This window comes from Festucalex cinctus, chromosome 4 (genome assembly GCF_051991245.1).
Source record: "Festucalex cinctus isolate MCC-2025b chromosome 4, RoL_Fcin_1.0, whole genome shotgun sequence".
Classification (NCBI taxonomy): domain Eukaryota; kingdom Metazoa; phylum Chordata; class Actinopteri; order Syngnathiformes; family Syngnathidae; genus Festucalex; species Festucalex cinctus.
Window position 1 is genome coordinate 11,065,377 of NC_135414.1, and position 25,360 is coordinate 11,090,736.

A 25,360-nucleotide genomic window follows, 5' to 3' on the forward strand; every position below is an offset into this window, starting at 1 on the left:
TAAATTGCATGCTTTCACCATTTTACGATCAATGACCAACTAAGGTAAATTAAGTAAATTGAATTAAATTGTTGATATTTCCCAGTGGGAAATGTTGCTCCATATTCTTCTAGTGAGAAACATCTTCTGTCAAATCTCTGATAAGACAGTCTTTTCAGTTTGTTCCTCGTGGAGTACTTCTTTTTTGGTGGGGGCTGTTATGTTCATTAGATAATCATTTGCTGCATTGCACTAAATTAAGCAAATGGAGAAACGGAGGCTTTATGTGTGTTTGAGAGCAGCAATTAAATGACCGCCTGAGTCTGAGTCTTGGGGGCGTAAGTCAACAAAAAGGGAGTTGCTCACCTGTTTAATTAACACTTTGCTCCACACACAAACCAGATATAGCCTGCGCTATGGTAGGTGACACAAAGGAGATATGCATACAGTCAATATTTAGACAAAACAAACCCAAGTTTACCTCTAAAATTAGGAAGCAAAACTACCAATCTGGACCCATGATTTTCCATTTCATGTGTATTTGGTAACCAATACTGAGCAGACTTTGCAGCCTATCTATCTCCCATTTTTCAGAAAACGAAGGCTATATAAATCTGAATCCTTTATCAGTTGCTAGCACACCTCCTCGAAGGTGTCTGGTTGGTTTCTGTTATTTTTATCATATCATTTCCTGAGCATATTATAGTCTCAGAATCCATCTTGGCTGACAACCTCAACTTCTAGTAGTCCCCTATCACCCTGTTTATTCAATTTTTACCACGTTGCCTGGCGGATGGGTATGTTACGTGTTGCACACAGCACACTATTTACAAATAGATAATTTCCCATTCTGTCTTTTGCATTTACAACAAGTTCTTTACATCTCATATGTTTTTGTTGTGTTTCAAGTGATGTTATGCCTGACATTAATATTCAATGACACTTCTGAATTCAAAATGATGTGCGGAGGATTTTCAAAATTAAAACTGGAACAATACAGTTTCATAAACAATCAAATATATAATAAGTTCTCACCAGGAAATATAACAAATTTAATTTGATGACCAGTGGTTGTGTTATTGCTTTATAAACTTGTAAATGTTATCTGGGTTGACAATTCGACAACGCTAAACATAATGCACTCACCTACCTACCTTTTTTGCTCGGTCTCAGCAGCTATTGGAAGCTGGATGTGCTGTTTATCTTGCGTATGTCCTGCATTGTAACATTGGAAATATGCCAACGGAAAAGCTCAGTTTGCATTATGGAAGGAAGCAGGACAGACCTGGCCGGCGGCAGGAAGAAATTACATGTGGGGGAACTGCATTGTTTTTTTTTGGGGGGGGGCACTTCTTCAACCAAAATCTAATGTTCGTCAGGCTGAACAGTGATGTTGCAAAAGTGCTCAGAAATATTTTCTTTCACTTAAAAGTGGCAGTCCATCATGAAATCTAAAACATAAACGAAAAACGATAATGTGCATTTATTAGACTCAAAAGTTCATTAGCAACAAAGCCGAACACCATTTTTGCTGACAACTATGTCTGAAGGAGTGACTCTGTGTCCCAGCATCTTTTGTCTGCAGTTGCTTTCCTTGGCTGGTTGGATTTAAGGCTGTACGAAATGAACGTTTCATATCTTGTGGTTTTTGTCAGACATCTTTATTCTTTGACTCAGCATGAGACTTTGCATCGTTTCAGTGTGTTATGGCGTCTATGCTGCATTTTGTGTTATTTTATTGATACTTATTTACTTATTCACTTCCTTACTTCTTATGTTTTATGTTTTAATATTAATTTTATTTACTTGTGTGCTATTTATGATATTAATTAATTTTATTTCACTTGCCTCTACTGCAAAACTGATAATGATCCAATAACAATATTATTCAGTGAAAAATAAGCAAAATATCAATCCAAAAGGATCATGTGTAACTGAGGTCCGGGTTTTCACACATCAGCTTTGATTCCGGTTCCGGTTTGCGACGTGTTTCCGAGTGGTCAGAGCGAAGCAGTGCACTCTCGGTTCTGAATCACGATCAGAACTGTGTGATTGACTTGCACATGCCACAAACAACTGGCATGGTGGCTGGCCAAAACAAACAAACAGACAAAAAAAAAAAAACAAACAGGAAAACTACGTCCGGTCGGACCGTGCGTACTGTCGAGGCGGGACAAAACAATGGGGCTGGCAAAAGACGGCGCGGCTTGGGACACAAGGCTCAAAACCGGTGTACTGCTGAAATAAGCTGCTTGCCAAGCGGTACTGACCGAGTGGCCTTTCATGTGCATGCTAAGTTACCGTCAGGTCTGCGCATGCCAAGTTTCCGTCAGCTACTCCTGACAGCCCGTTGCTTCAAGTTAGGCTGTTTTTAAAAGAAGTGCCTTGTGTCTTTATTGATCCAATATTTGACGATCGTGTCGTACTTAAACCAGAACCTCTGGTCAGCGTCGTGGAGGACTTTGGTCAAAGGAGCAAATGTATGCACGGCTTTGAGGCAATTACAGAACATTTATGTTGAAACAGTTTTATAGGACATTTATTGCATCCCATTTCACCATGCTACTGTTTTTATAGATTGGCCAATCTCCAACATACTGAAAACTCATATTGAATTAAAACAGTAAAAGTACCACTGCAGGGAGATTACTGACATATGACTGACCTGGAGTGTTCTGGGAATAACGCTTCTTGGATTAAGGGGGTTTTTGCCACTCACCAATCAATCTGCAGTGTCATTTGGCACCAAATGGAAACCCACTCATGCAGTTCACCTTCTTGCTGATTGTATCTCTCTGATCAATCTGCCTCTCCCAGTTTTTATTCTGTATTTCAGCAACAACTCGAGAGCAAAGAGATGTCTAAGCCATAGAATGCATAACCCTGCTTTGTGTGGGTGTATATGTACAGTACTGTATGTGCAGTGAACTACTCTGTTAGGTTCAAAGAAGGTAGCTAGCGGGTGTCACGTTACCAAAGTCCACCACTCTGGTTTGCCTGCCAGTCAGGTGCCTTGCTTGGCTGAGCTCAGCCCAACTGTGATGGTGTTGACAAAATGACAGGATGGGAGCAGTCTACAGTGAATATCAATATGGCGGAAAAACATTGCTTCCCCTCAAACGCTTGAGCACCCAAACACCGAAAATAAGAGCAAGAAAGCAGACACTACAGACGATATATGAAACTAATTGCATTCCCACAATGCTTCTTGGGTCACATGCATGCAAGTCATCATACAGTCTGAGGTCTTATGCACATGAGATGTTATCTCGCCAAGGGTGAAATTACATCTTGACTGCAGATTATACAAACAATTAGATTTCAAGATGCTCCTTGCCTTCATGTTTATATGACGGCGTGGAGAGGTTGCATGTCTAAGCATATGCACAATGTCAGTCTCGTATTCTTTGAGCATTACTTTGACATGCTTATATAGTCCATGTATTCAGGACTGTTTGCATTTGAGAAGTAGGGCTGCCGGAAGGGAAGGAAAAAAAAAAAAAACACCACCCCAAAGCTGCAAATATTCGTCAGTCATGGCCCCTTGGACTTGTCATCAATTTTCTCCCCATTACAGTATAGCTACTGGGAAGCATTCAAATGTATCTCCAATTTGTTCTTCCACTGGACCTCTTTTATGGTGGTTCAGTTGTGGGATGCCTGGGGAGGTTGTCATTTCACACAAATCGGAAAGTTTCTTGTTAAAAAATACCAATATATTACTGTCATATGTAAACATATGCATCTTATCTCAAGTGTTAAAGAAATTGTAGAAAACATCCCCGTTGCATGTTTTTACAAATTAGCTTTTGATGACAGGTGTTTGGATTAACGTCGATTTAATGAGCTTTATGAAATTCCCTGGAGGATGAATGTGGGGTTTGGGGATTACTGACTTCCAGGATATTGTTTAAGACAGGCAATGGAGCATTTCCGCTCTAAATCCATTAAAATGTGTAGACAGTTTCTGCTTATACGCAAGGAAGAAGGAAAACAATATTTTTCTCGATGTGCAGCAGGAACAGATCTATTGTACTGATGCAAATTGACATGACTGTAGAGTCCTGAATGGGAAGAATCTTGGGAGTTTTTGGCATTCTGATAGCATGCAAAAATGGTGGGGGAGACCTGCAAAAGGTTAAGAAGGCAGTATTCCCCGAGGTAGTGAGAGTTGTGACCACTGAGCAGAAAAATGGTTTTCATGGTAACAGTTGTAGTTTTTTTTTTCTTTTTTAACTCTCGCTTGCATTTTAGTATTGATGTTCATGCTTGATACTATGCCTTTGAGGAATCCAGTTACAACAGTTTTTGCATGCCTACTTGAACTTCTCAAGTCAAACCATGAATTCTGTTTATTTCATGGAAGTTGCAAATGCACACTTACACATTTTATTCTGCATATTATTGTTTTATTCTGTTTTATTTACTTTGTAGCAGACATTTTGAATATTTTACATCAATCAAGATTATTGAAAGGTAACTTTGAAAAAATAAAATGAAATAATGGTGTTTATATTTGTACAAGCACTGAACAGTAACACCGCTATTACAAATGTTAACTGAATATGAGTTTACTAGTAGTTTTTTTGTTCTATATGATTTGGAAGAAATTCTGGAGCTGAATGAAGCGTGCCTGCTTTGAGAGAGGAGCACTGTGGTCAAAGTGGTTCATTTTTCATGACCAAGCTCACTATATTTATATTTTCTCAAGAAAATTTAACTGATATTCACGTTCAATGCTATCAACCAGTTTTAGAGCACTGTAAATAAACAATTGCCGCTTCATTGGCAAAATCGATATGCCCCACCGACTTGGACTACTGTACACGTCAGCGACAGAAATTCGTTGTACTATCAACCGGTCATATTTACTCATATTCTATATTGTCCCTGTCAGATGGAATCTCCCCACCTCCAAAATGACAACTTCTTTGGAAATAATAATAATTTAATAATACTGCCACCCGTTGACAGCTGGGATAGGTTCCAGCATGCCCGTGACCCTAGTGAGGATAAGCGGTTCGGAAAATGGATGATGGTAATGATGATGATGATGATGATGATGATGATGATAATAATTTAATATCCTAAAAAAAAATTGCATTGTCTGTGATGTGCTGGCTGCTGCTCGCTGGGGTGACAAAAAAAAAAAAAAAAGTCACAAGTGCTACAATACATAAAACAACTTACTAAACCCTTTTGTATATAGGTGGAAAAGAATCAAACTCACGTCATGATGACTGATGCTACTTTTAGTGTGCACGCTCTAAGCAGATAGATTATGTGGCTTGATCCTCACAGACTGAGCATTTCGTCTTTTTTTCTTGAACAATCCCACCGTGAACGGAGAGTGCTCGTAGTTGGGTAGTTGGCGAAGGCGTGCTCTGAGCGGATCTCAGCGTTGCAGCTCTTTCCTAACTGCCGCCCAACTCTAATGTAGAGTATCTATCCTCGGTATTTGCTGCTCTCTTCCACAGAACGAGGCGGCCTTTCTCACTTCTCAGACATTTTTAGCATTCAAGAGCATTTACCGATTTTTTCTCAAGCTATTTTCACCACTTTGAATTCGTTACATTTGTGTAAATATAACATGCGATGCTGGAACAGACACAAGCACTACTAGAGGCAAATAAGGTCATACTCTGCCTCTTACACAAGCGTGAACGTCGCTGTTTTCGCCCAAAATTAGGCTGTTCCTAAAACTGCTAAAACCATCAGGAAACAAGCATAAAATCATTACTGAGTCTTCGTGCGGACATGATTTTTAAGTCCAGATTCAGCCCACTATAGTGGCACTTTAACCAACAATATTACAGTGTTGGTTTGCTCTTATGTTCTTTTTTTTTTGTGTTTGTTGAAGTTCCCTTTCAAACGATACAGAAAAGTAAAGAGTAATATGTGTTTCATTATAACAGAAATTCAAGATGACAAAAAATAGACTTGTTTAAAAAGACATGAAGAAGGTCACAGGTTGCAGTGAAAACGATCCCCGCTGTACGTAACCTTGTCATCTCTCCTTCACCTTGTATAATCTAGATGAAGGGTCTGCAGAGTCGCCCGCTATGGGTATTGACCCCAAATGATCAGATTCCCCTCTCACCCTTTTTTTGTTGTAATTTTAGCAGGCACTTACAATGAGGCATGTCCTTCAAAACCACAACTGCACCCAGGTGTAGTTTTTTCATGATTAAAATGGAAATGTTTTACTCTACTAGATGAAAAATGTGAAAAAGTATATCATCCATCATTCTGGTTTTATAGTATTACGTATTCTTTTTGTTTTTTTAACCACTGAAATAAATCCCACCAGTGAAAATTCTGCAGCTACAAATCCGCACATTTTTGACTGTACATCCCGTGAGTCTGTCAAAGCTTACATAATATGTTACACAACTAATTTATCCAACACCTCCTAGCCTGAGTTAACAACAGGTTCCTCCGAATATAGCACTAGGCTGTGTAGCAAACAGGATCCCATTACTTAAATGGATAGGACTAATAATAAAATATGACTTCCAACCTACGGATTAACAGTGATTTCATGCTCTTGAAAATGTGTTGAGTTCCCTTTCCACATAAATACCCTTTTGTATACAACGCTTTTAAGCAAGTTGATCTCACTGTTGCTGGTGTGTGTTAATAGAATGGAGGAGTGATGGTAATATATGCGAGTTGGTGCAAAGAAAGAGGGGGAGGCTTCTCACTGTATAGCTGAATTAATGCCCCATACAAACAAGTTAACGCAGCTAGGGATTACTCAGGATTGGAGAACACAATTAATTAGAAGACTTAATAGAAAAGTCACATCGGAATGAAAGAGTAACTGAATAAGAAACCAAGACATAAATCTTATCTAGTAAAGTCATCATTAAATTCCAAGTTATGACCTGCTGACTGTGCAATATTTGCGGCTAGTTGCGACTTCTGCATGTGAATTTTTCAACCAATGGAAACTATTTGGAAAGATCTATAAAATGTAAGGGAAGTAATGTGAAACTAAATGATCACCCGTCTGTCAAGTTGTAGCCTAGTTCTAATTTCAGATCATTTTTTGTCTGCTGCTTCTGTAATTTTACTTCTTTTGGCTCATTTCCATCTACAGCTTCAGCGGGAAAAAAGGCAACATAAATTTACTATGCCCAAACTATTCAGCCACAAAGAGCATAAAAAAGTCTTGTGAACATAAAACAAAACATGAAGAAAACCCCCCCCAAATGGCCGGATAAGCCAATTCAGATGAAAGATATCACTCTTTGTCTACCACAATTTTTTTTTCCTTAAATACTGTGCGCAAAAGCTAAATGTTGTGTGCTGAAGGGTTGGATCCCAAAGCACTGACACAAATAAGGTTTTAACTATTTATTCACATAACTTGGCTAAACAAAAAACAACGAGAATGCATCGAGAATCATGAGACGCCAAGCCCCCCCGGGCTGCGGCAAGCACAGAGAACAGCGAGCAATAATCCGGCGACCACACACACTTCTCAGATCCTTATATAGACAGTCAATCAATCTCATTGATTGTGGCTAGACATGTGAGTACCAGTACTGACGTGGATTTCTCTGATTGGCTGTTAACCCAGTAATTACAGAACGTTTCTGACACCAACAAACATCATATAGCATAAAAGATTCTTCAGTAACGCGATTAACGATTCCTGACATAACATAGTTCTTACAGAGAGTTCCTGACATCACCTAAATTCAAATAGATTTAAAAATCCTTGACATCACATAGTCTTAAACTAGTTGAAACTAGATGATTGTTACATCAGCACAAAACGGACACGTGACCTCAACTTAACAGGTCATGAACTCAAACCTAACCCAGGCGTGACCCCAGACAGGAGACAAGACCCAAACATTACTCCTGCATGACTCGAGACATGACACTAAGCTTTAAGGTGCATTGACTCTACCTGCCTGTGACTATATTTACATACATTGAATATTCAGGTAAAGTCAAAATTCTGTTTTTCTGAAACATTCGGGATAACCCAAGTTACTCCCATATACATGTTCAGTGTTCAGTTGATACCCCATTCGAAATTGCAACACACGGGCAACGTCATTACACAAGTAGATGGCATTTCCACTTGTAAATGTCAATGATCAATAAAAGACATTATATTTATGTCACTCACCACGCTAAATAAAGTAGATGGTTTTGTCCTCACTTCAATTGTGTGCTTCATTGCTGTCATGTTTGTTTACCTTTGCTTGAATATTTCCGTTTGATTGCATGCCAAAAGGAGGGACTTATTTACACATATATATGTTTGTATACACTGTGGCATTTACACCACAGAGACAGAACACAAGGCAAAAATGCTGCAGAGAAATGTATTCAAGTTGGACGTGTGAAGTGGGACGTCGCAGCGCAAAATAGTACAAGTAGTTCCTAAGCAATTTTTGAAGGGGTGAGTGAACTTGAAGTTTTACAGCTCCTCTCAAGTGAGCTGTTTTTACTCCCAGCACAACTTTCTTTTAATTGGGATATTTCATGACCATTTTTTTATAACGGGCCAATATGTTCCAGTGCAAAATCAGTCTTGCACACTTCCTAATAATCGTCATCCGCTGTGCTCAGTGCTAAGGAAATTTGTGTAGCTATTGCTTCGTTGGGTTTACACATGCCATTTTGGGACCATTTAGTGATTACTTTCAATGTAGTGGCAGTCATTTTAGAAAAACAGTCTATCATCAAATATTATTTACAGTTACCACTGTAATGCATGTACTGAAGTCTGCTTGTTATAGTGTCTGTGAACACTACGTGAGGTCTTTGTGTGCACATTGCTTCCATTTATGGTTGGCATTGTGATTTTGTGAAAAGAGAACCCAGAGAAGCAAGCAGATAAAACACATACTATCCAATTAATGAAAGGTGGACTGGATCAAATGTTCCAGACTTTGAAATGTTCTGTAGTGATAGTGTTTTTGTTCATCTTAAGCCAATTTTGAGCAAGTTTGTCATGAATACATAGGTAAACCGATGTAATTAATTGAAGCAACCGTGTACAAACAATGCTTATAGTCATTTAACAAGGATAAGAAGATTTTATTTGGTACATTCAAAGCAAATATTCTGAAATAAATGGGTGAACAGAGAATGTTTAATTCTTCTAGAGCAGGGGTGTCCAAACTTTTTCATTTGAGGGCCACATCCAGAAAATCAGAAGGACGCAAGGGCCACATAATGTCATGAAGAGAAATTGTGTTTAGTACTAAAAATTGTCCAAATAATTTATTTGTGCTTTTGCATATTTAGAAAAATGCTACAGTATATAAACCATTTTATTTGTAATATGGCAGAAGGGTTATTATAGTTTTGGATTTTTTTTTATTTTAGTTAGTTTTTATTAGTTTTAGTTCTTTGATAAATGCTTAGTCTTAGTTTAGTTTTAGTTAGTTTCAGTAGTAGTATTTTTTTTTAAATGTGTATTACGGGTGCGCAATATTTTTAAAAAAAAACAGCATGGGAGCGACGTCATCTGAAGGTGCTTTTCTATTGGCTGCTGCGAGATGACGTCGCTTCTGTGTGACATACTTTCAAACGTCATTATTCAAGTTGATATCAAAATAAATCCACTAAAAATCACAACAAAGACTAAAACGAAGGACATTTTTGCTATAATTATGGTTTTAGTCAGTTTAGTAAACATAAAATGTAATTTCAGTTAGTTTTCGTTTCTTTAAAAAGCATTTTCGTTTTTATTTTATTTCATTAACGAAATTTTTTATTTTATTTTTAGTTTTAGTTATTTCGTTGGTTTTAGTTAACTAAAATAACCTTGAATAGCGCCTGTGTTTTTTGACACCCTCCCTCTTACTTTGACCATATCCAAACAGTTTTGTTTTGTTTATTTTATTTGAACTGAGTAAAATGCCATTTTTAGCATGTCGCGGGCCACTAAAAAATGGACGGCGGGCCGCAAATGGCCCCCGGGCCGTAGTTTGGACACCTCTGTTCTAGAAAATGTATACTCAAAAAAAAAGGAAAGAATTTCCTGTATATGCTGCATGAAAGAACACATTGGAAAAGAACACATTAATCCAACACAAATGCCACCTTCATGAATGGCAAAAAAAAAAAAAAAGTTGTAGTATGTTTTACTCTAGGGACCCACTACACAATAAAGTAGAAATATAGTTAACAGGAATCAAAACGTACATGACAAAAAAAAATAAAAAAAATAAAAAAATCCCTTTTTAACCATGCAAGCAAGCCTTAACACACAAAACAAGAAGTTTAAATACTGTACGTAACTAGTGTTCTATAAAGATGGCTAAAAAAAAAGAGACCTTTAGACTTATTGTCACATCACTCTTAGGATGTACATTTCCTCCCGGCACCTGAGCCAGTATCACGTCTCTGATTCCATGTTGATACACTCTCATTTCCTGGCACAATTCCACTAATTGGCATTTCCCATTACGAGGATGGGATGTCTGACAGTCCTCCTGTTCCCATGACAATAGCAGTAGACTTGCAGGCAAGCACCCCTTGAGTAAACATTTTATGGCTGGATTTCTTTTTATATTATTAACGCTACAATTTGACTTTTAGAATTTTCAGCTTCAGCTCTCATTCAGCTTTGTGCATTTGGCTGCATCTTGCTTGAACAATGTCCTTTCCCCCCATATATATACAAAATTTGTAATTTATGTGTTTGGGGAATGTAAACACAGTCATAACAGATGTTTCGTTCGAAATGTACAATTAAATGAAAGTAAATCCAGCCATAGAGGCCAATTTTATACAGATTAGGTTTTATATGACAATAACAGTAAGGAAATATATTCTATTAATTATGTTACGTCAACCCAAGCTCCCTTTTGTCTGAATATTTTTGGAGATTTTTAATTGTATATTATATTTCTAATCAATTGCAGATTGGAGCATCTCACAGTAACAAATGCTAACGTTTCGGCCACAAAAAGCAACATTTGAATCCTGAATTATGGTACATTTGAGCACCATCTGAAAGTAGTTGCTGGTTTCAATGTGACAAAATAATCACATCATTCTAAAAGGACGCTCACAGTAATATAGTAGCCATAATGGCCAAAAATGGTGAAATGAAAGTGTCAGGTGAAGGTGTTCCCATTGTGTCTGTACAGATGGTTTTATCCCATGTTCCCCCACCACTGCAGGAGTGCACGACTTATCTTTGTAATAAGGAGACAACGCCGAAGTATGTTATTGGATTGCGATCATTAAATCCTCTTTAAAGCATTAGGACACATTGCATGTGTAGCGGGTGTATTGAAATTCACTGAGCAATCCAATGTGCTCTTTACTGTATGAGACTATGAAATCCCTCCTAATTGAATTTTTATGAGGGCCCTGTTCCGATGTTTCACAGTAGTCAAGAAAATAGTGCCTTCATTTCATATGATTTGAGACTAAAGTTAAACATTCAAATGTATCTCTTAAGAACCATTCGTGCATAAATATGTCCTTGAGATAAATCTGACACCTTTTTTTTTTCAAGCTTTTTTCTTTATTAAGCCACATTGCTAAAACTAGAAAGTTTGAGGGAACAAAGACAGGTGTGTGAGGAGAGACATAAAAATCACCATCATAATTTTATACTACCCTCTTTACTTTTTATGAGCAATACAAAAAACGTCTGTCTAGCATCCTGACAAGACCCTTCTTCATGTACCTAAAAATAAACACATGCAACAACTCTATGACACACCTGGAAAGAGGGATGCCATAGAATTTCTTTTGAGCCTACACGGGACCAAACCAAAATGTGGAAATCAGAGATTGCAGGCCAGTGTGTAATGCTGCCAGTTAACGGATGGAGCAATGTAGAAGCACAGTTGCCAACACTGTGGTCTGATGAGTATTTACCTACAGGGGGTGCGCTCATTCCTTCCATGTTGTCTCAGCAAGCACATATGGTCCTTGGACTGTGCGTCTTCCAATAGATGCCTTATATTCTAGTCTTTAATCTGGGATTTCAGGTGTTTGAATTGCATGTATTGTGTGTTTTTGGAGGATATACGAAATTGTCACGTGCATACTTTCCTCCATGTCCTTCAGACTGCACACTTTTGAGCTGCTTTTTTTTGTTGCCATTACGCTTAATTTACCTGAGTACGTTTTTACCTTATATCAAAGGTGACAGTCGATCCTCAGAGTGCTATTGATTGAAATAACCCCTGTGGAAGTGAGCGGTACATTAATGTGGCAGCAGACAGTTACCCTTAGGAGCAACATAATGGAAGGCAATAGAGACAAACATTGACGGTAGTGCGGATAATGTAATGCCCCCTTGAAAAGATTTGAACTTCCTGTATCATTACGTTCATCCATTAATAAAATAAAAAATGGCATTGACTTGAAATGAGTTTATGAACCTGACCTCTATGTCCACCTGTAGTGATTTAAATGCACCTTCAATTGATTGTATTCTCATAATGAGATTTGAATGTCAAATGGCCGTGCTGGGGAACTTCAAAGGTGACTGAATGTGCCTTCTTTTAGGGGAATATTTCATTTAAGTAGACAATCTTAGCAAATGAATGTCTTATATTGGAGAATTTTCGATTGCAGCTATATGGGTTTATACTGTAATGGGGACATTTTACTTCAATATTGAGACTTTGATTGGAACTATGAATTGTTAACTTCATCAGTGTGTAAAAACCCTTTAAGACTTTGAGACTACCCTTGAACATATTAGAAGTATTTATAATTGCTGTGGCATTTGAAATATGTCAGCCTCTCAGCGCTTCAAAAACCCTCTGGGTCGAAAAAAAGGTCACACATGAAAATATCAAATAGGCTTGAAAGTAGATCACAGTTCACATTTTCCAAACATCATCCATACATCCATTTTCTTAATCGCTTATTCCTCCATTATGTATATATATATATATATATATATATATATATATATATATATATATATATATATATATATATATATATATATATATATAGGGCGGCACGGTAGTCGAGTGGTTAGCACGTCCGCTTCCCAGTTCTCCGGTTCGAGTCCAGGCTCGGACCTTCCTGGGTGGAGTTTGCATGTTCTCCCCGTGGGTCCAGGGTGTCCCCCGCCTACTGCCCAGAGCCAGCTGAGATAGGCGCCAGCAGCCCCCGCGACCCTTGTGAGGAATAAGCGGTCAAGAAAATGGATGGATGGATATATATATATATATATATATATATATATATATATATATATATATATATATATATACAGTCTTCCCTCGCTATAACGCGGTTCATTTTTTCGCTGTATCGCGGATTTTTTTTTAAGTGCAATTTTGCATATTTTTTTACAGTAATATACCCGTTTTATGAAATTTATGAAGGTTTGAACATTGTCAATGTTTGAACAAGAGAGAAATGTGAGAACATGTAAATGCCTCAATGAGAAAAGTGTATAAATTGTGCGGTCGGGGATTTTAGAGCCTTAAAACATTTATAAGAGTTGTAAAACATAAAGCTAACTACTTCGCGGATTTCATTTATTGCGGGTATTTTTTGGAACCTAACCCCAGCAGAAAACGAGGGGACACTGTATATATATATATATATATATATATATATATATATATATGGGCCCGATCCCAGCTGAATGTGACATGTGACTATGTGGAAGTATCCTTGATCAAGATACTGAACTCCGAGTAGGTGAATGAGTAATCAAAATGTAAAGCGCTATGTGGGGCTTGTAAGGTGAAAAAGTGCTACATAAACAAAGTACCATTTACCGATTACAGTACCGCAGGATAGGCCATAACTGTGCCTAAAAACCTACGCACAGGTTTGATTCAGAATTCATATTATTGGAAGGAATACACAACGCTGTAGCATTTAAGTTTGCATCCCTCTCAAAGAGTAGTTCTCAAACCTTTTTTCCAATATGAAACATCAGTGCTTAAATTCAAGAAGTGAGATTCTTTGTCATACGGAAGAATCTGGATATTGTAAGGTGTAAGGTGAGGAGGATAATTTTCTAGGGCCTGCTTGCAAGATGAAATACATGATTGCACCTTTCCATGGGAGAGACTCATGCCCAGCAGGGAAGAAGAAGAGTGAAAAGTATGAAAGGTATTCAATTGAATTTAGAATTTGAGTGTCATTGTCAAATAACTTTTTACCATCCAATTTAGTCCAACCATTAATCCATCAGACATAAACTTTTGCGTCTTCTGTTGATCGTTGTAAATTGTTTTTTAGTTGGGCTCTCCCTAAGCGGCAATAAAAAGGCACCGACTACCAGGGAGTAAATGCTTTCTGATTATGTTGTGCCTTTTGGGTTATTTCCTTTCGGCATATCCTTCAGTTAAATGCTTATTGATGGTGGATAAAACTCTTCTGAAGCATGATCATGTGTGTCTTTTGGTTTGTTTGCCTAAAATTGTGGTGATGATAACCGGTTCAGAGACTGGATGGATGGATGTATTAACTCATTCACTGCCAGCCCAGTTAAAAATTGATCTTTGACGGGTATAGTCGTCAATGGCACTGAATGAGTTAATTGTAGTCCTTTCAAGGGGAAATTTAATTTGCGACGTTTTTTTTTTTTTTTTTTTTGTTCCCACGTGTGTAGGCATGAAATGACTGATATGATATCAGAGTGATGGGCATGGAAGTGGTGCGGCATTCCTGAGCTCAGTGTGAGAGGGAGTTTGATGCTTTGCTCAAGGACACCTCGACAGACAGACGTCTCCAACAACTATTTCCCAATATGTTGTGAAAAGCATTACATTGTGAATTATTACTCTACATGCACAGTATAACCACTTTGAAAAATGTTTCAAAAGGAATAAACAGATTCAGTAGCTACAGAGTGTAATCAAGTGCAGGATAATCTCTCAAGCAGTTGATTTGAATTTAATGCACATTAAAAATTAATACACATTAACATACCAGCTATTTTAGCTGATTCATATTTAGGGTTGAGAGAATAACATCCAAACTCCTGTAGAAGCTTATGTTCATCTTACACTGAATCTCCCCTTGATAATAATGCCTGATTATGTATGTGTGAAATGGGGACACAATTTCCTTCCCCTGTTGTAAACTCTGCAACTTTAAATAGCTTTACTGATTGCAGCTGAAAACCACATGAGATCTACTTGATTAGTATGGTAGCAGTAGTTGGAATTGCCTAATGGCACACTTGTTCAGAAAGTGGCATTGTGAGTATTTGCTTTACACGCTGTGTTGGATTGGTTATATCAACACCTTTCACCATATTGCTTGAACAGAGCATATTTTTAAGCCCATTTGGAACACAAGTCATAAACTGAATGACGTACTACCCAATGAATACAGTACCTTCAAAATTGGAAACTCAACCATCATTTTTTTTGCACTGTAATATGAGCTGCTAGCAAACTTGCATAACACCAAAGTGCTAATTCAACACAAATTATTATTCCTTCCCAATCCATCATTTAAATGGCTGTTGAGAAATTTAAATCAAACTTCACCCATTGACAGTACAGTTAATAATGGTTTTACAATGACAGAAGCAGTTTAATGATATTTTGCTTCAAATAATTACTTCCAGTGAGAAAAATATTCGGCAACATTTCACTACAAATATTTCCTTCCCTCCCTTTATCCACAACTATTATTTTTCAATTATTCCTTTCCATTTTAATCAAATAACCATGCTATTAATAAGAAGCTTCCTAAATACAACTTTAAGAGTCTCGGTACTTTCTGCAAGCATGACCGACTTCCTTCTTAAAATATGTGTCTAAAATTATCTAACACTGGGCCATTATTTTAACTCCATTTTGGCAGAGGAGAGATGGAATCAAAAGTCAACTTTAAATTGTCAAAAGGTTCTTGGTTGATCAAGTGATGTGTTGATTTACTGTATGTGGTTGTAAAAACAAAATGAAATTTGTGCTCTGAGCTCCAGCAAATAAACACTGTAAAGAAAATATCTTCAAACGAGAGGATAGTCATAAAATTTTACAAGTCTGGAATTGTTACTTGTTTTGTCATGACACAAACTCAAAGAACTTTAAAATTACTAATTATGTTCTAAAGAAGCTGCCAGAAGAAACATTTGGTGCACAGATTGATCGCCAAGTCATTTATTTTGTAACCATGGACGCACTTGCTATTATCTGCCTGAAGTGTTTCTTCCATAAAATGCATTTAAAATGTCTGGAGTCTACCAATCAACTTTTTCTGTTGTTCTACAGGAAAACATTGGGGTAAAATAAAGTGTACCTTTATGTCCCAAATTTTTGTTTGTGTTTTTCTTTTATTTGCTATCAGGTTTGTAATTTTGTTTACTCTATGTAGCTTACACTTTAGTTTTTGAATAGGAAAAACAATTTGTAAGAAGTGCATGCATTGTAGTTATTATGGGGAAGTAAATGTGTCCTCATGAGCAGCCATCTCATACTGTGATCTATACAAACCATATTAAGTGGAACTGAGCAAAACAATCCTCGATAGGACTCTTCCTTTTAGTGGGGCAGATTTTTGAGTTTCATTTTATTAGCTCACGTCTGTTCAATCGGTGCACAGGGACAACAGACTAAAAAAAATAAATGCGAGCCTGATTATCCGTGAATAGTATGTCGATCAATAAAAGAAAAATAGCCACTTATACTTTGTTGCATAAACTAGTTTTGGCTGTTTCCTACTTATTCATCTTCACTTGTCCTTTTAAGATACCGAGGCTTCAGTCTGCTCAAGTATGGATTGTCAGCGGATTGTTTCGTCTTAATTGGAAAACTGGGTTAATTATACTCCACACTGTGTTCACCCAAACCTCCCTTGGGAGACTGTTAGAATTGGCGCATAATTCTTAACAGGAGCTTGCATTGCGGAGGCAAACAATGATGTGGGAGCAATCTGGTCTGAAGTGTCCCCCATCGACGGCTAAGGATAGTTGGCCAAATAGACATCAAGAAAATCCATCATAGCTGCCTGTAATCACTACATTTTGTGTAAACAATGTAACAATTTCCCTCTGGCTGTCGCCAAAAAGGGGAACAATTTACTGCAGTGTGGCTCAAATCCAAACAAATGTCACAGAACGGAATAACTTAATCTGCAATTGGATATCTGTTCAATAATTTACATTGATGACAATGACAACAATGTCTAATGTGTAATGTCAATCTCTTTGATGGAAACGCAATCCCAGCAATACACTTTCGATGCAAGATTGAACACAAAAGACAATGTTTTAATAGTGCATACTACCTAAGATGGCAGCCAATTAGTTCGAGTTCTTGACATGCTTACAAGTTAAAGTCATGCGAGCAGTTTCCTTTGGGACCAGTTCTAATCCATTTCAAAAAGACAACTATTATAGATACATTTGGTGGTGATATATCAAAAGACCTGGGTGAATTTGTAAGACAGAAAGGAATTGCTGGAAAATAGAATTTTCTTCAAAGTCAATCTTCGCGCAATTACATGGCAACATTCTGGAAAATGAATATGCCATTGTACAACTGGATAGCATCCCAGACTAATTAAATCATAAAGGACTTTAACAGGCTGTTCTCAAGCTAATTACCCTGGAAAAGAAGATCTTATTTTTAGTTCCTTGATAAGTCTGCAGTAAAAACCAGCAGAGATGGGAAAAATACTGACTTAATAATTAGGGATGTTCGATACCACTTTTTTTTCAGACCGATACTGATACTCAGACCCTCAGTACTCACCGATACCAACTGCCGAGACCAGTAGTACATTTTGACAAATTAAAAAAAAATCACTAAAATATATTTTTAAACAAATATATTTCCTTTAATTTTGACAAAAAAACAGCACAGTCACTCTTCAATAGTCTTAACGCTCAAAATAAAACACAAAAATGCTCTTTTAGTTTAAGATTCACAATTTTGAAGCATTTCCAAACCGGTGAAGTTTTGGTGAAAAACTGCTGCAAGCTAGCGCCAGTTACAGGCAAGGAGGACTCACTTAACGTCTTCCCCCTCTGCCATCGGTCGCTTGTACTCGTCTGCGTCACGAGTACTCGAGTACTTGAAAAAAGGCTGGTATCGGCCTGATACCGATACCTGGTATCGGCACTCGCCCATCCCTAATAATAATAATAACTTTGGTAAAAGTAAAAGTACTACCTCAAGTAATTACTCAAGTAAAACAGTACAGACTCTGAAAATGTACTTAACGAGTAGAAGTAAAAAATTTTACTGGATGTTTCCTCCTACGTCAATTTGATTAGCTATTAGCAATATTAGCTAAAGGAGCAAAAAAAATGGGCTGTAGCAGTAGCGCGTATTGTCCTGATATTTACGGGTTGTTCTAATCTAGCAAATTGCAGTTCATGTGATAGCGTGTCGTAGAGCCAATCACAAGCTGGGATGTAGGAGACTGGGTGTAACGGGATTGGCGGAGCCAGGAGACATTGATGGCTGCTTGTTTTTCTGGGTCATGTATTTAAATTGTTTTTATGCATTTAAAAACAAAAGCCACGACCCTGTTTTGAGTAAACAGTCCAGATACTCATGTTTAAATGTAAGGGATAAAAGTAAAAAATAATTACTCAGGAAAATACAAAGTACTAAAAAACAAAAAAACAAAAAAAAGGTACTTAAGTACAGTAATGAAGTATTTGTCCTTTGTTACTTCCCATCTGTGAAAACCAGTTCAAGCACACCAGTTGTTTTATAACATGGTGCCCACTGCACAACGTGTATTCACCCGTTTTTCATGAGTGAGCAAATTTAAAGCTTTTAAATAATGTTTCCTTCATCACAATAACAAAAACTTGTTTTAATGTTATATACAGTCAATGCTTATGACAATGATAACTGATAACATAGCATTTCAAGGCGTTGCCACTACAAAAGGACAAAAAGTCTTCATTATTATTAGCATATTAATCAACAACATACTGGTTCATTTTGAAATAGAAAAGGTATAAATGTAAAATTTATTTTTTATATTAAGTCAAAACTCCATACACTTGTGACTAAAGCAATTAATGATTATATATATATATATATATATATATATATATATATATATATATGTATATATATATATATATATTTTTTTTTTACATGGCAGCCTAAAAATTGGTTTTACCTTGTATGTGAAACATTAGTTTTGCCCCACAAAATGTTGGCATGCAGTAAGGATGTAAAACCTAGTTCATGTGATATGAAGGAGAGGTGGTAACGTCACTTTCGCTTTCAGTGTATTTCGGATCTGGAATTGAGGTTTAAAGCCCTTGGTGAGATACGCCTCTTTTTCTGTGTATTGACTACATAAATAGGGTGTATGCCATGACCCAGATCAAATGAGACTGGCAGCTTCAGCCTAGTTAAGCATAGTAAATTCAATGGGGAAACCTGTTCAATGGAGATACACAGCCAACGAGAGACTTAATGGTAAGGCATGCTTTGAAAAACTGCTGAGAAAAAGAAGGTAGCCTTAAAGTGATTCAAATCCGAACTAACAGGCTCCTGGTTTTCTTTTGATATGCGTGAAAATTGGAATCTTGTAAGCTGACTGACCGAGGGGGCGAGAGCTTGAATGAGCTCGTCCTCACATCTGTACCTCACGCACATCCACTGTGTTATGCACCGCATTGTAGCCAGCCGGCTATGAATACCAAGTCTGAATCCACCGAAACACTTACCAAAGAACTGCATTACAGACGTGGAACTGTCTCTGTGAAATCCCTCAAATCAATCTGACAACACAAATATTTCTCGAGTGGGAATTTGGCCAAGGCTGCACTCCTATATAAAGTCGGTATGAGGCAATGTTCCCTGTATGGTGCGCGCGAGAAGAATTGCGCACTGCTCTCACCCTCTCAGCACACAACAAATGTATGCAGCGCATTAAAAAAAATAAATAAAAAAAAAATAAAAAAAGTTGTATTTTCATTTTTTATTTTCATGTTGTCCAGTGTTCACGCTGTCCACTCGCCACCTCATAATCCAGCTCAAAACGAAGGTGTTTTAAGAAATTTAGCCCACTTTGTCCTACTTTTTAAATCTGTCACAATGATATGTTAACCCACTAACATTTACCACCAAACGTTTTGAATATTTATGTTTAACATATTTTTTAAAAAGTATTTTTACTAATTAATTTGAAGAAATCTGAGAAAATTATTTTATTCCTTGATCTAGTTTTTAAACTCCATCTTGAGTATTATTATTAAGTGAAGGATCTTAACACTTTTACTGTAATTAGTAATAGCAGGAGCACTGCTAGGATACATTGGATGTGTTAAAAAAAAAAAAAAAAAAAAAAAAAAAAAGTCTCTGGTGCTATTCAGTGAAGGGATCCGCAAAGCATATCAAAAAAGAAAGAAAACTGAAGCACTCAAAGGGGTTCCAAATAAAGGCCTTTTAATTGGAACCTCTTTAAGTGCCTCAGTTTTCTCTCTTTTTAGTAATAACATTCAGCATTTAATATACAAGTAGTTTACCTTTTCAGCCACTTTTATACTATTGTGATGAAAATCATCACTGCTGTCACTTCACTCTCAGTGCTACTAAATGGCATTTACCCTTAAGATTGCATTTATTACACTGCAGTTTAGTACTATTGTTTATTAATTATACTACCTCAGAGGATTAATCCCTTTTGCAATGTGTTACTACGCGGCAGCAATTAGTTACCTCTGCACCCGAATATTTCCATCTTTTATTTTATTTTTTTAATATCTAATCTCATCATGAAATGTCTCACAATCCTACAAACCGATCAATTAAACCAGCTCAGTGGTCTAGTGGTAGAGTGTCCACCCTGAGACTGGGAGGTCGTGGGTTCAATCCCCCGCCTGGGTCATACCAAAGACTATAAAAATAGGACCCAATTGCTTGACACTCAGCATTAAGGGTTGGAATTGGGGGTGTTAGATCACCAAAAAATGATTCCCGAGCGCGGCCCCTGCTGCTGCTCACCGCTCCCCCTAGGAGATGGGTCAAATGCAGAGAACATATTTCACCCCACTTCGGTGGATGTGACAATAAGTGGTAATTTAATTAATGTGTATAAGATGTGTACGTGAGGTCTAACCCAACACATTAAAATTAATTAATATTGAGGCATGCTTAATACAGGATAGTCAGCGTCATACTTTTTAAAATATCATTATTGAATTGTCAATGCATAGAAGATATGACTGCTGATTTACAACAGGTTTGTTAATGTGTATTTCTGTCTTAATTATAATGCACACAGTCTCAAAACCAAGCACCGTATTTTCACGACTATAAGGCGCACCGCATTATAAGGTGCACCTTCAATGTATGACATATTTCCAAACTTTTTCCATATATAAGGCGCACCGCACTATAAGACGCACCGCATTATAAGGCGCACCTTCAATGAATGACATATTTTACAAATTTTTCCATATATAAGGCGCTACAGTAGAGGCTGGGGTTACGTTATGCATCCATTAGATGGTGCTGCTCTAAAGGGAATGTCAACAAAACAGTCAGATAGGTCAGTCAAAATTTATTAATAGAATACAAACCAGCTTACTGACAACTTCATTCACCCCCAAAATGAATAAACAGCTGTTTTATTATTTTCTCTGAGTTATTAGCTAGCAATAGCGTATTGACAGCGAGACCTGTTGCGGCTCAATATTAATCCATATATAAGGCGCACTGGATTATAAGGCGCATGGTCAGCTTTTGAAAAAATTGAAGGCTTTTAGGTGCGCCTTATAGTCGTGAAAATACGGTAATCGCACAGTAAATTCTGTAAAGTAAGTTTAACTCTATTTGACTATTTAGAGTGGGACCAAATAGATTCAGTTTTAGAGTAATGATAGTTTGATAGCTTGTCTTCATTTACATGGATGCAACACATCATCCAGGGTAGAAACTTGACTTTAATTTATGACAGGGTGGGCATGATTGATGATGCTTGCCAGATTTCATTTGATTATTGCAACCTTGCACCAAATGCAAATATATTAGTTAAATATTTTTATTCAAATTATTATTATTATTATGTAAATTCTCTAGTCATATTTGTGTGGACATGACATTGTGCAGGTTGCACATACTGTACATGTTGCAGGCAAATGACATTTTTAAAGTGGATTACAGAGCAAAATTGCTTGGGGATCGAACTGTAAGGTTAAAGGCATGTAAACATGATTGCTGACTTTGAATGTTCATGAAATGTAGAGCAGTTGAAGGTAACACTTGATCTATTAATCAGATCTTGAATTTACTGTATTCCACAAGAAGTATTTTGAATTTTGACTCAAATCCTGGCACCTATTATTGGATGTACTTTGGTGTTGCACCTGAACTTACATCCCTTTATTTGATTCCGTTATTGCTTCAGCGGGAGCTGTAAAGGTCAGGTTATCACTTGACTCACAGTCTGACCTTCAACTGTGGCACAGAGTTGTCTTTTCATTTTACTGGAGTGCTTTCAGGAACTCTTAATTGAAACATGTTACTTACATTACTATAGTAGTGGGGCACTAAATAATAAAGAACAATAAATAAATAAATTTCAATAAATTATGCAGCTTTGTTAATAATTCATCCATATCAAACTTATATTCACTAAAAATAACCACTTTCCATCAGACTTTACGTTGTCAGAAAAGTTCCAAGTCTAATATCCCCAAATAGTTGTTATATTTAAGTAATAACAGGAGAGACAACCCTATTTTTTTTTTTCTTCATGCTTCCTGGGTTTTATATGGATAAAGGTCTCCCATGCTGAATCTGTATGCACTAATTTTAAGGCTGACCAACACAATTGTAATCTGACCAAGATTTCTCAAACTAGTGTAGAAAAATCTTAATCAATGTTCATATTTATTTAAAAGAACAGCATTAATAATGACATAATAATACACCAAAATCAGCAGTAAATTTAAATGCGAAATTATTACTTGATTTAGAATTTTTTAGCATAATCCTTCCAGAGTAATTGTGTCATAAGAGCCCAGCCAGATAAGTCATGAAATTGCACCAGTGCATCAATGTTCTTATTTGCAATGCTGTCAGATGCTCATTTACATCCATCCATCCATCCATCCATCCATCCATCCATCCATCCATCCATCCATCCATCCATCCGTATACTACTACATTTTCTTTTAATTTTTTTTTTTTTTTTACATATACAGAAGAACTATTACTTTGATTACAAAACCAATAAGATAACTGTCTAATCACACCAAAAATAAACTGTAAAATGCCTGGCATCAGTTCAGCTCTCACTGTTTTTCTAACAATGGAGTCCAAGAATTAACTGTCATTCCTGATTTTATAAAACATTTTCAATAAACCTCAATATTATACCGTCTTTTATTTTTTTGCACGATTGTTAAGCTTTGAATGGATCTAATAAACTGTTTCCTCTCAGTCGCCTAGCAATAGATTCTCAATTCATCATTCATTCATCAAATCTTCTGTTTTGTTAGTTTAATTTTCAATACAATAAAGAATTCAGTGGGGGAACCAGGTGTGATTCAAATAATCTTGAAAAAGAATGCATGATTCTGCTTTGCTCAGTTTTGAAAGAAAATAAAAATATCAAATAGCCTGCTTCCGTGCTACGACTACATCAATGCTGATTTGAGTGCAACCATGCTTGTCATGCTTGTAAAGAAGAGGTCTCGTGGCATGCATAAATTCTGCTTCCAATTACTAAGGCTTGTCCATTTTCTGTCAGCTATCTCACTTTTCCACCTAACAAAAACTGATGAATCCATTAGGCTAGGACTCTGCAACACTATTCTTAATCGGACAAGCGTCTTGGAAGCTAGGCCACAACTTACTCTGTACGCCTAATTGAGAAATACGACATTGAATCTCAGGTTACTGCAGAAAGATGAGAGGGTCCCTTACCAACCAAGTCAGAGCCGTGATGCACATGGGATTCGACTTTTATAATATTTGTCCTAACTTACTGACTTCCCCCCTCACCTATATTTACCTTTATCTGAGCAGATAAAAGTGCATACCCTCCGGACACTTCTCGCCTTGGCTTGTCTCTGTTTTAAGACTTGCCAACACTGTCTGTGAGGAACTGATAGGATCAGGTGATAGGAAAATCTGTTCTTTAGTGGTCTCTGATGAGCCGTATTTTGCCTTTGTCATCATACGTTAAACATTGAGAATTTATGTTTCCATTTAAATGTTGCTTGATACCGTACAGTAGATAGTAAAATATATTTGCAGAATATATTCACAGGTGTAATTTGAATACATATCTTACATCCTCTCAGCTTCCTCCTGTCACAATATATGTTAAAAGAACAACTGGGACAAGACACAAGGCCTGATTTATTCAGATCCAAAAGAGCAGGCACTAAATTGTGTGATCACTCTAACAGATTGTGTGCACTATTGGTGGGCGTGTTGTGCATGATTTACAAAGATTGCGATCTATTACTAAGGTTCCAAATATAAAAGTGGTGCAGACCCGCAATTAAAAGAGGATTCTGTGCTTTTAGTCCTGCAGCTCTGATGCAAATTGGAGTCTGAAGTGATGGAAGGGGAAGTCTAATTGGAGCAAACAAATACATATTTTAATCAGTGGCATATGATCAATCGATCGATCGATCAATCGATCAATCGATCAATCAATCAATCAATCAATCAATCAATCTGACACTTTTAGGAAAGCAACAACTGCATTAAAACCATGCTCCATTTGTTTTGATTCGCAATTGCTGTGCCTATTCTGCATAACATTGCGTTTTAAACTTGGGACTACTGACCTGGGATAGGCCCGCACCAATTTTCAGAGTGCGCTGAAATGACCCAGATGCACAGAAAGGCAGAGTTGAAAGTAGTTTTGTCATTTTTTTAAAACATATTATAGTCCCTCAAAATGAAATTCAACTCACAATTCGACTTCATAGGTTGATATGGCATGACTCCTTCTTGTGATTTGTCCAAATTCAGCCCATAGATCATTCAGAAGCTCTAAATTGCATTCCTAAATACAAATCGGCCACCGCTTTGTGTGCTGGTTGGTTCACACCTGTCTTTCAGATACACTATTTGAAGTTGCTAAATCAGCTAGCTAATTCATCTCAGGTTTGAACACTAGTTATTCATTTGTGATGATATACAGTTCAATAGCAATTTAGACTTTGAACTTACGTTGACTTACACTCCACCTCACAGGTGTTCTAAACTGTTAATTTGATCTATATACTATGGGTTGTTAGCTTAGCACAAAATATTTCTTAGAAAATGACTTTTTTTTTATTTTTATTTTTTTTTAAATAAAGTAAAAACTGATGCATTTTGTTTAATGTGCTAGCCCAAGCCTGTTGACTTAGTTTGGGAGTTGGCTTCATCTCTCTGCGCCATGCTGGGCAGTCCGATGTACAAAGGGTGGGTTTACGTGCATCTGACATTTTGATGGCAGATATTCTTTGTGT

General features: G+C 37.0%; 1 protein-coding gene across 1 annotated transcript in view; it reads left to right on the forward strand.

Moving 5' to 3' along the window:
* The window catches only part of luzp2 (leucine zipper protein 2), a 166,765-nt gene that overhangs the window by 17,292 nt on the left and 124,113 nt on the right, over positions 1-25,360 (forward strand). The gene's annotated exons all lie outside the window — the stretch shown is intronic.